We start from the raw sequence: 14,855 nt of genomic DNA, 5'->3' as shown, positions 1-14,855 counted from the left end.
CTGGAAGGGGTGGGGAACCTGTGGGCTCAAGGCCAAGTGTGGACCTCTAGGTCCTCAAGTGCAACCTTTTGACTGGATCCAAACTTCACAGAACAAATTTGTTTTGGATTCAATCAAAGGGCCGTACTTGAGGACCTGGAGGGCCCCCACCCCTAACTCAGGGCGTAGTGTATTCTGCTTCAGACAGACCCTAAAAAAATAGTTCTAAAGCACTAAACTTCTATCTATCCTGTAGGTGTCTTCTTCTCCCATATGAATGTAAACTTTTTTAAAGTAGAGATTGTCTTATTAGCTTGTATATGTATCCCCAGCAATTAGTACCATGCCTAGTACATAGTAAGTGCTTAATAAATGCTCTCTCTGTGTCTCTCTTTTTCTTTGTCTCTTTCTCTCTGTCTCTCTTTCTCTTTCTCTTTTTACCCCATCCCTCCTCAAAAGTCTGTTTTACTTCTGGCCATTGCCTCCCTTAATCTGCCCTCCTTTCTCTTATCTCCTTCCCCTCCTACTTTCCTGTTAGGAATAGATAGGGTAGGATAGATTTTTTTTTAAAAGGTTAGTTAAAATCGTTTAATAGGAATAATCTTGGACAAGCAGAAATAGTTTTGATTTTAAAGATTAGAGCAACATACAACTGGGAAAGAATCCATAGGACAGCTAGACTCGACAGTTTATATCTCCCCTAGAAAGAATTGTTTTAAAAAGATGACCACTTAGACACATTGCCTCTTTTGAGCCACATGTCATTTCTTAAAACTGTTTCATTTCCATACAAGATACAAGATACAAGATACTATTCTATTTACATTTAAAATATTTCTTTTTTTCTCTTCAGTGTAGTGGAAATGCCCATAAATCAGTAGAATCCCTCCCTAAAGTAAGTATAGAACAGCTTTATTGATCTCTGGATTTGTTCAATCATTTTGGATGTCATTCAGGTGGTTATCAAAATCCACAAGGGTTTCATAGGGCCTGCTGTCCAAGAGAGATGCCCAGATCCTCTGGGTTTCCAGCCAGTCTTCATAATAATAACAGTGTGGATCTTTGAATTGCCATTTGTTTTCATGATGTCATACACATGAATGGTGGGCACTGTGTACTCCATTGTAAACTTTGTGTTGCCTACTACAATGAGTTCTGTGTCACTGAAACCCTCCAATTCTGGAAGCTACCTTCTCAGCAACCTGGTTTGGACTGGCATTCTTTATAGGTTAGATTGATAATAACCAGCAATCACATAGCTGTTATCTTTGCACCATGAATCAGTGGAGGTGAGGACACACTCTCCTCCCTCCCTCTTCCCCTTTCCCCCCTTCCCTCTACACCCCCACACCTCCATACCTCCACTTCTAGGACACCAGGATGACAGTGCAGTGGGGGTACCTGGCCCCATGTAGCACCATCTTGCAGTAGACTTGGATAGTCCACCCAGTGGTGAGGCCCAAGACCACAGCAGCCTGGCAGCCCCCCTGGTCTGGCTGGGTGGCCCCCATGGGGCGGTGTAGGTCTCCTCTGACAGCTTAGAGGGAGGGGTTTCCTCTGCAAGCCTGACCCCAAGGCTCCACCTCACTGCCTTCTCTCATCTGCCGGGTGGGCCTGACCATGAACTGTCAGCTCCCATAGGTGTTGGGAAGCTCCTGGCTGGTAATACAGATTTCTATACCCAATTGGGTGTGTATAGATATTCTTTCCTCTTTGAACTAATTCAGATGAGAGTGAGACTCAAGTGTTGCCTCCCCCACCTCCCCCAATTTCACCCTCCACTATAAAAGCTCTTCCTTGCATGCCTCTTTTATATGAGATTATTTTCCCCATTCTTCCTCTCCCTTCTCCTTTCTCCAAATGCATCTCTCTTTCTCATCCATCCATTTTTTTAGTCATCCTAACCTAATCAACTCACTTCAGTGCTTTCTGTCAGTATGGAGACCTTCTAACAATCCTAATAATGATAAAAAAATTTTAGGAGTTACATGTATCATCTTCCCACATAGGAATGCAAACAGTTTAACCTTATTGAGTCCCTTATGATTTTTCTTTTATGTTTACCTTTTTATTCTTCTCTTATGTCTTATATTTGAAAGTCAAATTTTCTATTCAGCTCTGGTCTTTTTTATCAGGAATGCTTGAAAGTTCCATATTTCATTAAATATTTATTTTCCCTCAAAAGGATTATACTCAGTTTTGCTGGATAGATTATCCTGAGTTGTAATCCTAGCTACTTTGTCTTCTAAAATATCAAATTCCAAGCCTTCTGCTCCTTTATTGTGATAGCTGCTAAATCTTGTATGATCTTGACGGTGGACTCACCATATTTGAATATTTACCTTTTACCTGCTTGAAGTATTTTCTCTTTAATCTGGGAGCTATGAAATTGGGCTATAATATTCCTGGGAATTTTCATTTTGGGATATCTTTCTGGAGGTTATTGGTGATTTCTTTTGATTTTGATTTTACCCTCTGGTTCTAGGATATCTGAGTAGTTTTTCTTTATAAATACTTGAAGTATGATGTCTAGGCTCTTTCTTTGATCATAGATTTCAGGCAGTCAAATAATTCTTAATTCTCTCTTGGATCTATTTTCCAGGTCAGTTGTTTTTCCAATGAGATATTTCACATTTTCTTCTATTTTTTTTATTCTTTTGATTTTGTTTTATTGTTTCTTGATGTCTCATGGAGTCATCAGCTTCCACTTGCCCAATTCTAAGTTTTTAGGAATTATTTTCTTCAATGACCTTGTGTCCCTCTTTTTCCATTTGGCCAATTCTGCTTTTTAGGAGCTATTATCATCAGTGAAGTTTTGTACTTTTTTTTTAACCACTTAGTTGACTCTGTTTTTTAAGTTGTTATTTTCTTCAGTATTTTGGTGCCATTTTTTAAACCATGTTGCTAATTGTCTTTTTCATAATTTTCTTGCATCATTTTCATTTCTTTTTTCAATTTTTCCTCTACCACTCTTATTTGATTTCTAAAATTTTTTTTTCATATCTTCCAGGAGTCTTTGTTGGGCTTTTTTCCAATTCATATTTTTTTCTCCCTTTGAGGCATTGCATGTAGCTGTTTTGACATCATTGTCTTCTTCTGTGTTTGTGATTTAATCTTCCCTGTCACTATAGTACCTTTTTATAATTAAGTTCTTTTTTTGGCTGTTTCCTCATTTTCCCATCCTATTTCTTGACTTTGAACTTTATGTTAAAGCTGGGCTCTTTTCATGGGGTGCAAGAGGTACTGTCCCAAGCTTTAGGCTTTTTCACATTGCTATTTTCAGAGCTAGTTCTGAGGGTTTGGAAATTTTTGGTACTTCCAAGGTGGTGTAATCTGGACAGAAGTGTGGTCACTACTTTTCTGGTCTGTGCTCTGGTCCCTACCCAGGAAGGGTCACTGACCCCTTGCAGCCACCAGTGCTACTACCCCTCAGGATTCTTGTTCCCTTGGGACCAAAAGTGCTCCTTTCCACTGTGGAACTGTGGCCCAGAAGTGGGTATAGGCAATGGAGCTGCCAAACAGCACCTAGTCCTGCACCCAGTGTTAGCACACAGGTCCCTTCTAATCTCTTTCTGATCAGTTATCCAGTCCCCTTACTGTCTCTGGCTCAAGAGCTCCCAAAGCTGCTGCTGCTGTCACTGTCTCCAAGGCCCATAGCTGGTGTTGTCCTCACCCCAGAATCATAGATCTCTCCTTCTGACCTCCTAAGTTGTCTTGGGCTGAAAAAATGTCTAACCCAACCTTTTATTGGCCCTACCACTCTGGAATTTGATTTGTGGAATTATTTTTTTTCCACTGAAATTTTTTTAAATTTTTAATTAATTTATTTTTAGTTTTCAACATTCACCATAAAATTTTGAGTTTTAAATTTTCTTCCTCTCCCTCCCCTCCCCTCTCCCCAAGATGGCATGCAATCTGTTTGTAGGATCTACATATACATTCATATTAAACCTATTTTCACATTAGTCGTGTTGTAAAGAAGAATTAGAACCAGTGAGAAGAACCACAAGAAAGAAGAAACAAAACAAAAAGAGAGAGAGAGCAACTAATATGTTTCTATCTGCATTCAGACTTCATAGTTCTTTCTCTGGAGGTGGATAGCATTTTCCATCATGAATCTTGGAGTTGTCTTAGGCCCTTGCACTGCTGAGAAGAGCTAAGTCTATCAAAGTCAGTCATCGCACAATGTTGCTGTTACTGTGTACAGTATTCTCCTGGTTCTGCTCACTTCACTCAGCATCAATTCATATAAGTCTTCCCAGGTTTTTCTGAAGTCTGCCTGCTCATCATTTCTTATAGCATAATAGTATTCCATTACATTCATATATCACAACTTGTTCAGCCATTCCCCAACTGATGGGCATCCCCTCAATTTCCAATTCTTAGCCACCGCTGCTATAAATATTTATGTACATGTGGGTCCTTTTCCCATTTGTATGATCTCTCTGGGATACAGACCTAGAAGTGATATTGCTGGGTCAAAGGGTATGCACAGTTTTATAGCTCTTTGGGTATAGTTCCAAATTGCTCTCCAGAATGGTTGGATCAGTTCACAACTCCACCAACAATGCATTAGTGTTCCAATTTTCCCACATCTTCTTGGTGGCATTATTTTAAAATTGTTTGGATGGGTATTTTGGGAAAACTTGGCTGAAGTACTTCCTCTACTTTGCCATCTTGGCTCCCAAGAAGCTCGCTCTCTCTCTCTCTTTCTTTCTCTCCTCATAGGAACCATTATTTAGAGTCAAAATAAAGAAAAGAAAGTCTAATAGAAATCTAGTTGAATGAAATGTTGAATTAAACAAGCATTATTGGAACACCTATTTTATCTTAAGAACAACTGCAAAGAGAAACTAGTGAAATTATTACAAATTAATGTGATACAGAATACAAAAGACACAGGAGCCAAAGAATCATTGTGAGCAGGGTTAGAGATGGAGTGGGCTCCTGCCTATCCAGTAGTGATACTGTTACTCTTCCACTAGAAGCAGACAAGGAAGAGAGGCTGCAACATACCACCACCAGAACAGCTGAATCAGGAAGCCACTGCCTATGAAATGACACAAAAAGCTAAAACATGGGGCAGATCAGTAGAACTTGTGCTGCTCAATTCAACATTACCATTTCCCAGAGGTTCATGAATCAGAAGACAAGTGAAAAGTATACTCCCAGGTCTGGTTCTAACCTCAAACAACTTTCTAAATCCATTTCCAATTGCCTTGGTCTTTCAGTGTCTGTGGCTGAATGATGATCAATGATGTCACACTCTCCAAGCTCCTGAAATTTTACTTCAGTCCAGTTCATGGTATAATAGATTTTGCTAAAGAAGTCAGGTTCACGGCAAATGTAGGGTTCCAGGTCTACTTTCTTTTATTTTATTTTTATTTCCAGTTACAAATTCTCTCCTTCCTTCTACCCCTTCCTGTATGCATTTAGATGATAAGAAATATGATACCCATTATACATAAGAAGTCATGAAAAATATATTTCTGTATTAGCCATATGCTGGCAGGGGGTGGGGAGGGAGGGAGCAAGAAAAATAATGAAGGGGAAAAATATGCTTCAATCTGCATTCTGAGTCCATCCATCAATTCTCTGTCTGGAGATGGCTAGCATATTTCATCATGAGTTCTTTGGAGATATGGTAGATCATTGTATTGATGACAGTAGCTAAGTTTTTTGCAGTTGTTTATCTTTCCAATATTGCTGTTACTGTGTACATTGTTCTCCTGGTTCTGTTCACTTCACTTTGCATCAGTTCATACAAGTCTTTCCAAATTTTTCTGAAACCATACTTTTCATAATTTCTTACAGCGCAATAGTATTTAATTACAATGCTATATCATAACTTGTTCAGCCATTCTCCAGTTGATGGGTATGGCCTCAGTTTTGAATTCTTTGCCACCACAAAAAGAGCTTCTATAAATATTTTTGTATATAAGGGTCCTTTTTGTTTTTCTTTGATATCTTTGGGGATTAGACCTAGTAGTGGTATTGCTGGGTCAAAGGGTACATAAAGTTGTATAGTCCTTTGGGTATAGTTCCAAATTGTTCTCCAGAATAATTAGACTAGTTCACAGCTCCAACAATGCATTAGTGTACCTATTTTCCAATATCCCCTCCAGCATTTGTCATTTACTTTCTCTGTCATCTTAGTCAATCTTATGAGGGTGAGGTGATACCTCAGAGTCTTTTGTATTTGCATTTATCTAATTATTAGTCATTTAGAACATTTTATATGACTATTGATGAATTTTATTTCTTCCACTGCAAACTAACTGATCATAGCCTTTGACCATTTATCAACTGGGGAATGGCTCTTATTTTTAAAATTTTGGTTCAGTTTTCCATACATTTGAAAAATGAGATCCAGATCTACTTCTTAGGGGGCCCAAGATGCCCCACCTAGAACCATCCACAATCTTTGGACATGCCACAAATTACCTGATTTTCCAATGACTTCTTGACACTTTCTTTCTCAAACCAGATCTGATCCCTGCAACTTCTCTCCTAGTCTAGACCAATACTGACAGAAGATGGAGAATTGATAAGGTAAGGTACATTTACTTGTTGACCTGAGGCTGTACTGAGAACCTCTTTCCCTTTCACAGAGACAGACACACACACTGCATCAACTACCATTGGATGGCAGGAAGAGCAAGGTCCTAAACAGGCAAACACCTCAGGGTGGGACTGACTAGCATGTGACCTTTCACCCCAAGGGACATGTTCATTTGAATGTGGCCTTTTTGCTGACCCAGAGACAAAGACCAACCTTCTGCAGACCTTTTATTGCCTGGGGTAGGTCTAAGAGGTTATTGATTTTATGCAGAATGTAATCCACAATGCTGGGGGCAGGGGAGGATTGATATCTGTTGCAAGGTAGAGGGATCATGCTAAAAAAAAAACACAAGTGAAAAAGGCATCATCCAAGAAAGGATGTGAGGAAGGTGCCCACCATCCTTGCCACTGCCACCATCACCACCATCAACTGCTGATTAACTTCACCCAATAGGCAAGGTTAGCCCAAGGGCCCCAGGAATAATAGCATTCTCCCCTCACCTCCTCTGTGGTCCTGCCCCTGACCCAGCCTCTGAAGCCAACATCCAGGTAAGCAACTCCTGTGGAGAAGGGGCCAACCATTCATGCTAACTGTTATCATAAGACAGATAAGCCAGCCTACCAGAAGCAGCAAGACACCTTGAGGGAGAGACAGAAGGCAAAATGTGTCATGTATGCTAAACCGTGGCCACCACCTCAACCACCACTTCCAATTGCACCGAATGGGCAGATGCTGCAGTTCTTGCTTACTCAGCAACCAGGGCAACTGAAGACCCCAGAAAAGAAAGTTCTTGCCACTAAAGTCATTGGCATTGTCAAATGGTTCAACATCAGAAATAATGGATATGGTTTTACCAGTGGAAATGACTTTAAAGAGGAGGCATTACTATTTGCTTTGCCAATGTACCGTAAGGACCATGGAACCTTTCCATCTGACTTGCAACTAAAACTTTCCACAAGTGTTGTCTTCCTCATTAGTACGTGAGCTCCTTGTGGCCAGGGACAGCCTCTGCTTCTGAGTTTGTATTCCCATTGCTTAGCACAGTGCTTTATACTTAAACACTTGATAAATGATTTTTCCTCCCTTCTTTCCTTTCTTATTTTTTTTCTTTCCTTCTTTTCTTCCTCCCTGTATAGAAGGTACAGGAGGGATGGAGAACAGGATAGGAAAGAAATGTGTTGAAATGGAGTAGGGCAGATTGAGTACTCTCCTGATATCTTAAGCTTGCTCTAACCATTCATTTTCTTTTCAGCCCACCCACCTACCCACTTATTCCATTATCTCCACATTCTTCTCCAGTTCCCTTCTACCTTCTCCAAGTATGTATCCCCTCACCCATTTCCTGCCTCCTGTAATCTCCCACCCAACATGCACACACAATCTCTCTGTCTACTTCATTCAGCCTACTTCGACTACATCTTCACAAGGGTTGACTGGATAGCTTAAGGGAGACAATGAAAGGAAAAGTGAAGAGAGACTAATAGTTTCCAAATAGGAAAAATGTTTAGCATGTCAATCAAGGCTCTCTATGATTTGGTCCCAGCCTTCATTACCAGCCTGATGTCCCACACTTCCCCTTAATGCACACCATCCTCCATCAAAGCAAGCTTGCCTGCTGTTCTCCCAATATATTTACAATACTTGAATTCAACTGGGCTCTTATTGGTGTGGGAGGTCCAACCCCCAGTGCATGTCTACAATGAGGTAGATTACCTTTGAGAAGTGCTGTGGCCCCAAAATCCCCCCATTGTGGACAACATGGTGATAAGCCTCTCTGAACTTAGTCTGAATGGTCCTTGGATGACATGTCATCTGGCCCATACTCAAAGCCCTTCCTTCTGGACAGGACCAATCAGAGCTCTTGATTTGGAGTCTAGGCTTCAAGAACTCTTTGGGTAACAGAGGAAGACCTCAGTGGAGTCCCCAAATATGCACTTCACTTCTCCTCTACCTCCTCTACTTTGAATGATTTTCCTCCCTTCCCCAGGATCCCCATCTAAGTTTTAAAAACCTTGAGACCCAGTTCAAACGCCACCTCCCTCATGTAACCCTTCTTGTTTCTTAGATCAACAGTTATGTCTTTGGCCACTGTGGTTCCATAACACCTTATATGTGTCCATGTCTCATTATCTCTATTAGATTGCAAGCTTCATGAAGGGAAGGGGTCACATTTTATTCACATCTGTAGCCCTCATTGTACCTAGCAGTTCCTTACACATGGGGTGCACTTATTAAATATTTGTTGAGTGGAATTAAATTAAATTATAATGTAGGTAAAGCCCCACCAAAAAGTAAAGCAAGCCAGCTTTGGTATGACTTCAGACACAGTTTCCTTCTCTTTAAAATAAGTGGGTTGGATTATGTAGATGATTGCTCAAGTTTCCTCTAACTCTAATATTCTATGACGATATAACCTGTGGCCCACTTACCCAAGTTCTGGGCTCACATACACTATGTTCAATCTTGAAGGCTCCTCACTAGTAACCATACAATCATGCTTCTAACCAAGTTTTCCCCAGGAAACATTAGACATTGGTTTATTTTGCTCCTACTCAGGTAATTCCCACTTACTATGGCTTAACCACCATTCAAATACTCTGGTTCACAAAGTATCAAATATAGAATTGGCTTAATTTAACCCAATAAAAAATGCAAAGGACTTGGACCTAAGCTCATAAACAGAGCCTCCACCTTCCCTACAGACTTACGTAGTTCTTCAGACTTATAGCAACATCCCAGGTACACACAGAGAGACCACTATTTTGATTTAGTGATTAGGCCAGTTAATAAGGCCTATGAGAAAGAACTTTTCTAAGGAAAGAGGGTTTGGTCCACTACATGATATGAGAGGGTAAAAGAGAATCCTGGTCTGATCAAGCCAGAGTTCATGGGATTCATTAAATTCAAAGGTTAGGCAGGAAGTGAAAAAGGAATTTGTAATAGTATAATTAGTGGCGTGCTGCTAAATGTTTAACTAGTTCTAAAAATAAAAAAAAGAAAAGAAGAAAGAATACACAACATACTCATAATATGCATTATTAACACATTAATAACATTATTAACACTTTCCCCATGACTTTCTTAAGTCTAGACAAGCAACAAAACAATAAACTGAGGCTTGATTCGTAGTGTTGGCTGATCCCCGAAGTGTAAATGCTCACACTGAAAATTTAACGATCTCCCAAGCTCATTTAAGTGGGTCCAGCACACCACCAAGTATGAAATGCTATGAATGACAATGGTCCATGTCTCCCTCAGGGGCCAGTTCCTTTCCAAGATATGGTGAAGAACCTCCCAACCTTTAGCAGCCTAGATGACGACTACCCACATCTGGTGTCATTGATGAGATGATGGCTTTTATCTCACAATTTTTAAATTCAAGACAACATTTGCTCTTTTATGACTTTCTAGCCATGCATTCTAGCCTTGCCATGGTCTCAGATACCAAATACTATGGAAAGAGGGAGGGATGGTCCACTGTAGCTAGGTGGTGCAGTGGACAGAGTGCCAGGCCTGGAATCAGGAAGACTCATCTCCCTGAGTTCAAATCTGACCTCAGACCCCTTCTAGCTGTGTGACCCTGGGCAAGTCACTTCACCCTCTTTGCCTCAGTTTCCTCATCTGTAAAATGAACTGGAGAAAGAAATGGCAAACCACTCCAGTATCTTTGCCAATAAAATGTGGCCATGAAGAGTCAGATGACTAAAAACAACTGAACAACAATAAAAAATGTCTACTACGTGCCAGATACCATGCTAAGCACTTTACAAATATTATTTCATTTGATCCTCACAACAATCCTAGAAGAGAGGTGCTATTTTTATCCCCATTTTAGAACTGAGAACTGAGACAAGCAGAGTTTAGGTGACTTACCGTGGGTCAGAAAGCTAGTAAGCATCTGAGGCTGGGCTTCAATTCAGGTCTTCCTGACTCCAAGCTCAGCACTCTATTCATTGCCCCATCATTTATGTGGTAAATGAGAATGGGATAAAAATATCAACCTTGAAGAAACCTTGAGATAGACTTGAGCATGGAGATATTTTCCCATTCCCTTTGACCCAAAAGCCATGTAATCTCATCAACTGCTGAGAAATGAAGACATTACAAAATAGGTTTCCCCAAAACGAACTGTCTAGGTGACCATTGATTTATCCAATCCCATCCAATCCAATCCAACCTACTCTGTCAAGGGCAAAAAGGAATGACGGGACCCAGAATATCTGCCCCAAGAGTTGTGAGGTCTGTTACATTTCTCAAGGCAATGGATTCCAAATAAGAAAGGCCCAGATAATTCTCACTTAACTTTTCACCTACTCATCTGAATATCTTTGTAAGTATGACCCAATGTATATGACTGGAGTGGGCTGGGGTTGCTGCTAATGTTATTGTGTTGGTTAAGGTATCAACTATAATCCATATTGGCCACAGTTTAGAATCAGAAGATCTATGTTTGGACAAGCCCTTAAAGGTCCTGATATCAACAGTAGAGAGGAGTGTTGTCTTTTGGGCTTTGGATTCAAGAGGAGACAGACAACCACCCAATGCTTGTCAAACTGGATTAATAATTAGTAATAATAATAATCACTTCTATGCACATCTTGTAATTCATATAGGCATCTACCTGCCATTGTAGTCATGAGGACTGCAATGGGGGACTTCAATTACTTAGACATCTGCTGGAGCTCTCTCTGTCTGTGTTTGTCTGTCTGTCTTTCTCTCCAAAGCAGAGTACTCAGCTAATACTTTCTTCACTTACCTTAACAATAATTTCAATAAGGCAGAGGAATCAATAAGATAGAATGCTATGCGGGATCTGATTTTTGCCAATGAGGAGATATTGGTTGCTGGTATGTAAATGATGGGAATCTGGGGGAGGGGTGGGTGGAATGGAAAATGATCCTCCATGTTAGAATTTGTGATAGCGGAGAGACAAGGTAGGAATAGCTGGTCCATATCTTTGGAGAGCAGGTCTCAAAGGACCCAGAGAAGGGACAGATTAACTATCTTAAAAAAAAAAAAGACTAACATTTTACAGCAAAGTCAGTCTAGGAGGATTGGGAATGAAATTCTGAAGATAGTGAACATACATACACACACACACACACACACCATATACACACAAAAACCTCAGTCAGGCATTGGGAAGAGAGAATGGGATGCTGCTTGATGAGTACCACAGAGCAGTCTAGGTGCCAACACTTGAATGTCCCCTCCATCCTCACCTCTCCCTCACAGAGCTACTGGTCATAAGCTGATCACACTTCCTGCCTCTGTATCAGTGAAAACAAAGAGAAATCTTTCTCTAATGTGCTAAAGCCAGACACAGCAGTTCCAGTGACCACAGCAATGAAGACAGGCATTTTTCAAAAAGAAAAGGTTATTCAGCCGGTATAACTATCTGCTTATGTATCAGTATTTATGTATCAGTAGCCCGCACAGTTTCCTTATGCTTTCATTTGATGAAACTCAGACATATTTTAAGGTCAAGTTCAGACTTGATAGGATCCATCCATTGATAAAAACTTGGTAAATGTATTAATAAAGTAGTCTGAGTTTACCTTTTACTTTGGAGCTAGTAAAAATCCATTATTAATCTTTGATCTGAATTGATTTCTAGACCTAAATCTGAGCAGCCAACCCAAAAATATTCAACTCAAAATAACTGAGAATATCAGAAAAGCTTTAAGTCAGAATTTTACATAAAATTTTAGACCAAAATCTGTACTACATTAGAACCACAGCCATATCTAAATGCATTTGTAATTAGCTTTCCTCTCAATGAGTTCAAATCTAGCCCCAGACACTTACTAGTTGTGTGGCTCTGAGTCACTTTACTCTGTTTGCCTCAGTTTCCTCATCTGTAAAATAATCTGGAGAAGGAAACAGCAAACCACTCCAGTATCTCTACCAAGAAAACCCCAAAAGGGGACATGAAAAGTAGGACAAACTCATCTTACTCATCTCCCCTAAACTTCATCCTATTTATGTTTGTAACCTCTCAAAGTCATTTGGAATTTTAATGCAATTCTACCATCTGATGACATCAGTGAACATGTGCTATATTCTTAAATGTAAATCATTGTTCTCCAAAGTACATCAGAACTTTTGGAGGTATCATGTATATGGATTGACTCTGACCCCATATAGGTAGGTCCTATATCAGATGGTCACACTAGCATAGGAAGTATCCTGCAGGAAGAGTGAGAAAAGGAAGTCTAATAAGCTCTTAAGCTAATTAAAGCTTAAAACTACCCTAAGATTTTTGGTGACATCCTGTAAGATATATTAACAAATTTTAATTTCTTTCTAAGGGTGAAGTTCCACTGAGTATCCCATCCATTAAGAAGCAATTATCTTTCTTAGGTAAGAACCCTTTTGATTGACTCAATTAATCAGAACAAAGGAGCGCAGAACACTTCCTTGAGTCAATCAACGCCATTGTGTAAAAGACTTGGTCATACCCTAAGGAATTTGTGTAAAATGAAGGACCTACCTCAGAGTCAGGTAGAGTTTCCTAGGCCTGGAAGCAGAAAAGAAGGGGATTGGCAGGCCAAGGGCAACCAGCCGAAGAAGAAGAGTGTAGGATTGAATTATGGAAAAGAAGGGGGAAAAAGGCATGCCATCATCACTATAAGCATCTTCTGAACAGAAGACTTGGGATGACACCACCAGTGACCCACCTACTCGAGAACTTAGAGCAGGACCAAGAAAAAGTCTGCTGTTTTCCCAGACCCTCCTCCTGCCTATCTGCCTGTCTGTCCTTAGACATTATGATATAATCAATTGTTCTGTTGCACAAACATTTCTAGCGACATGATTTTACCTCAGCCACTAGAGATATAAATATAAATCTAGGCAGAAAGTCCAACCTCTGCCTGCACATTAGCGATTTTCCAAACTGGGGGCTCACAATGATTATGGTCGATCTCATTTCATCTAAGATAAATTCCCTAAAGCCCCAGAGGAGGGAGTCACATGAACCTTGGGTGCCTTTATATGGTTCCTAGGCTTAAAATGAACTGAGTGTTTTACTTTCTAATATTTCTAGATAAAAATAAGAATAGTGAGGTGGTACAGTGGCTAGAGTTCCGGGCCTGAAATCAGGAAGACGCATTCTGATGAGCTCAAATCCAGCCTCAGACACTTATTAACTGCGTGACCCTGGGCAAGTCACTTAACCCTGTTTGACTCAGTTTCTTCATCTGTAAACTGAGCTGGAGGAGGAAATGGCAAACCACTCCAGGATCTTTAGCAAGAAAACCCCAAATAGGATCACAGAGAGTTAGACATGACTGATACAACTGAACAACAACTTTTATATCATACTCATTTCTGTATATCCTAGCTGCTATGGGGTGGGCCTGTCAGGAAGCAGGCACTTTCTGGGGTATGCCTTCCTTGCCTCCAAACCTTCCTGTGTAACCCTCAGGCCTGTTGCCTCCTTCTGAATGGTGGTAATCCAGACACCTCCAGCTCTGTCCCCATCAGGCAAACATGGTTGCTCACATTGCTTGAATGAGTAGGACATAACACACTAAAATAATTCTGGTCAGATGAATAACTATTGGACCTTACTACTGCCCCCAGACCATCCCCTCTAGACCTCATAGGCATTGTTATTTGACTTTCCAATACACCCAAAGGCCTTGCCTTCCATTCTACAACTGCCCTCCCAAATTCGGATGTGTTGTCTCTCCCGATTAGAATGTGAACTCTTAAGAACATACTTTTCTATTTGTACCTCCAGTGCTTAGCACAGTGGCTGGCGTATCATAAGTGTTTAATAAATGCTTTTTTTTATGCATCCATCTCCTTCTAACCTTTAGCATTGAACTCTCCCTTTTAACAAAGAAGAGGAATTTAATTACTTTTAAAGACTACCCAACCTAAGAAGTCACTTCTGTACATAATGGTGGTACAACTTTATTTTCCCAGATCACATTTGAAACTCTACTCTCTCCTATGGACACCGAAATGCATTCATTGAATATGATTAAAAATTAATTTAAAAAAAAACCCATATATGGGGCAAGTTGGTAATGCTACTGGGTCAAGTTGTGTATCCTTATTCAAACCTGTAATCTGTAGGCTTTGGGGAGAATGGGGAATCTGAGGAGAAGTTAAAATAAAGAGAGAGGGGGCATAGAATGATGAAGAACTTTGGTGTCCTCATCCCACCCTTTGTATAGCCTGAGAGGTTTCTAGATAAGTGTCACCATAAATCAGAATCTCTCCTATTTACAGCTTCAGGTGTCCCAGCCTCCCTCTCCATTTGTTATGAGAGCCCCAGGTCCCTTTAAATGAAGTTAGGTTG

General features: G+C 40.3%; 1 pseudogene; it reads right to left on the bottom strand.

Moving 5' to 3' along the window:
- Positions 1–869: 869 nt before the first annotated feature.
- On the bottom strand, positions 870–1,490 carry LOC114044634 (annotated as a pseudogene).
- Positions 1,491–14,855: the final 13,365 nt, after the last annotated feature.

The sequence above is a fragment of the Vombatus ursinus genome, unplaced genomic scaffold (genome assembly GCF_900497805.2).
Source record: "Vombatus ursinus unplaced genomic scaffold, bare-nosed wombat genome assembly UNPS02014774.1, whole genome shotgun sequence".
Lineage (NCBI taxonomy): Eukaryota > Metazoa > Chordata > Mammalia > Diprotodontia > Vombatidae > Vombatus > Vombatus ursinus.
This window is presented reverse-complemented; position numbering and strand designations above follow the sequence as displayed.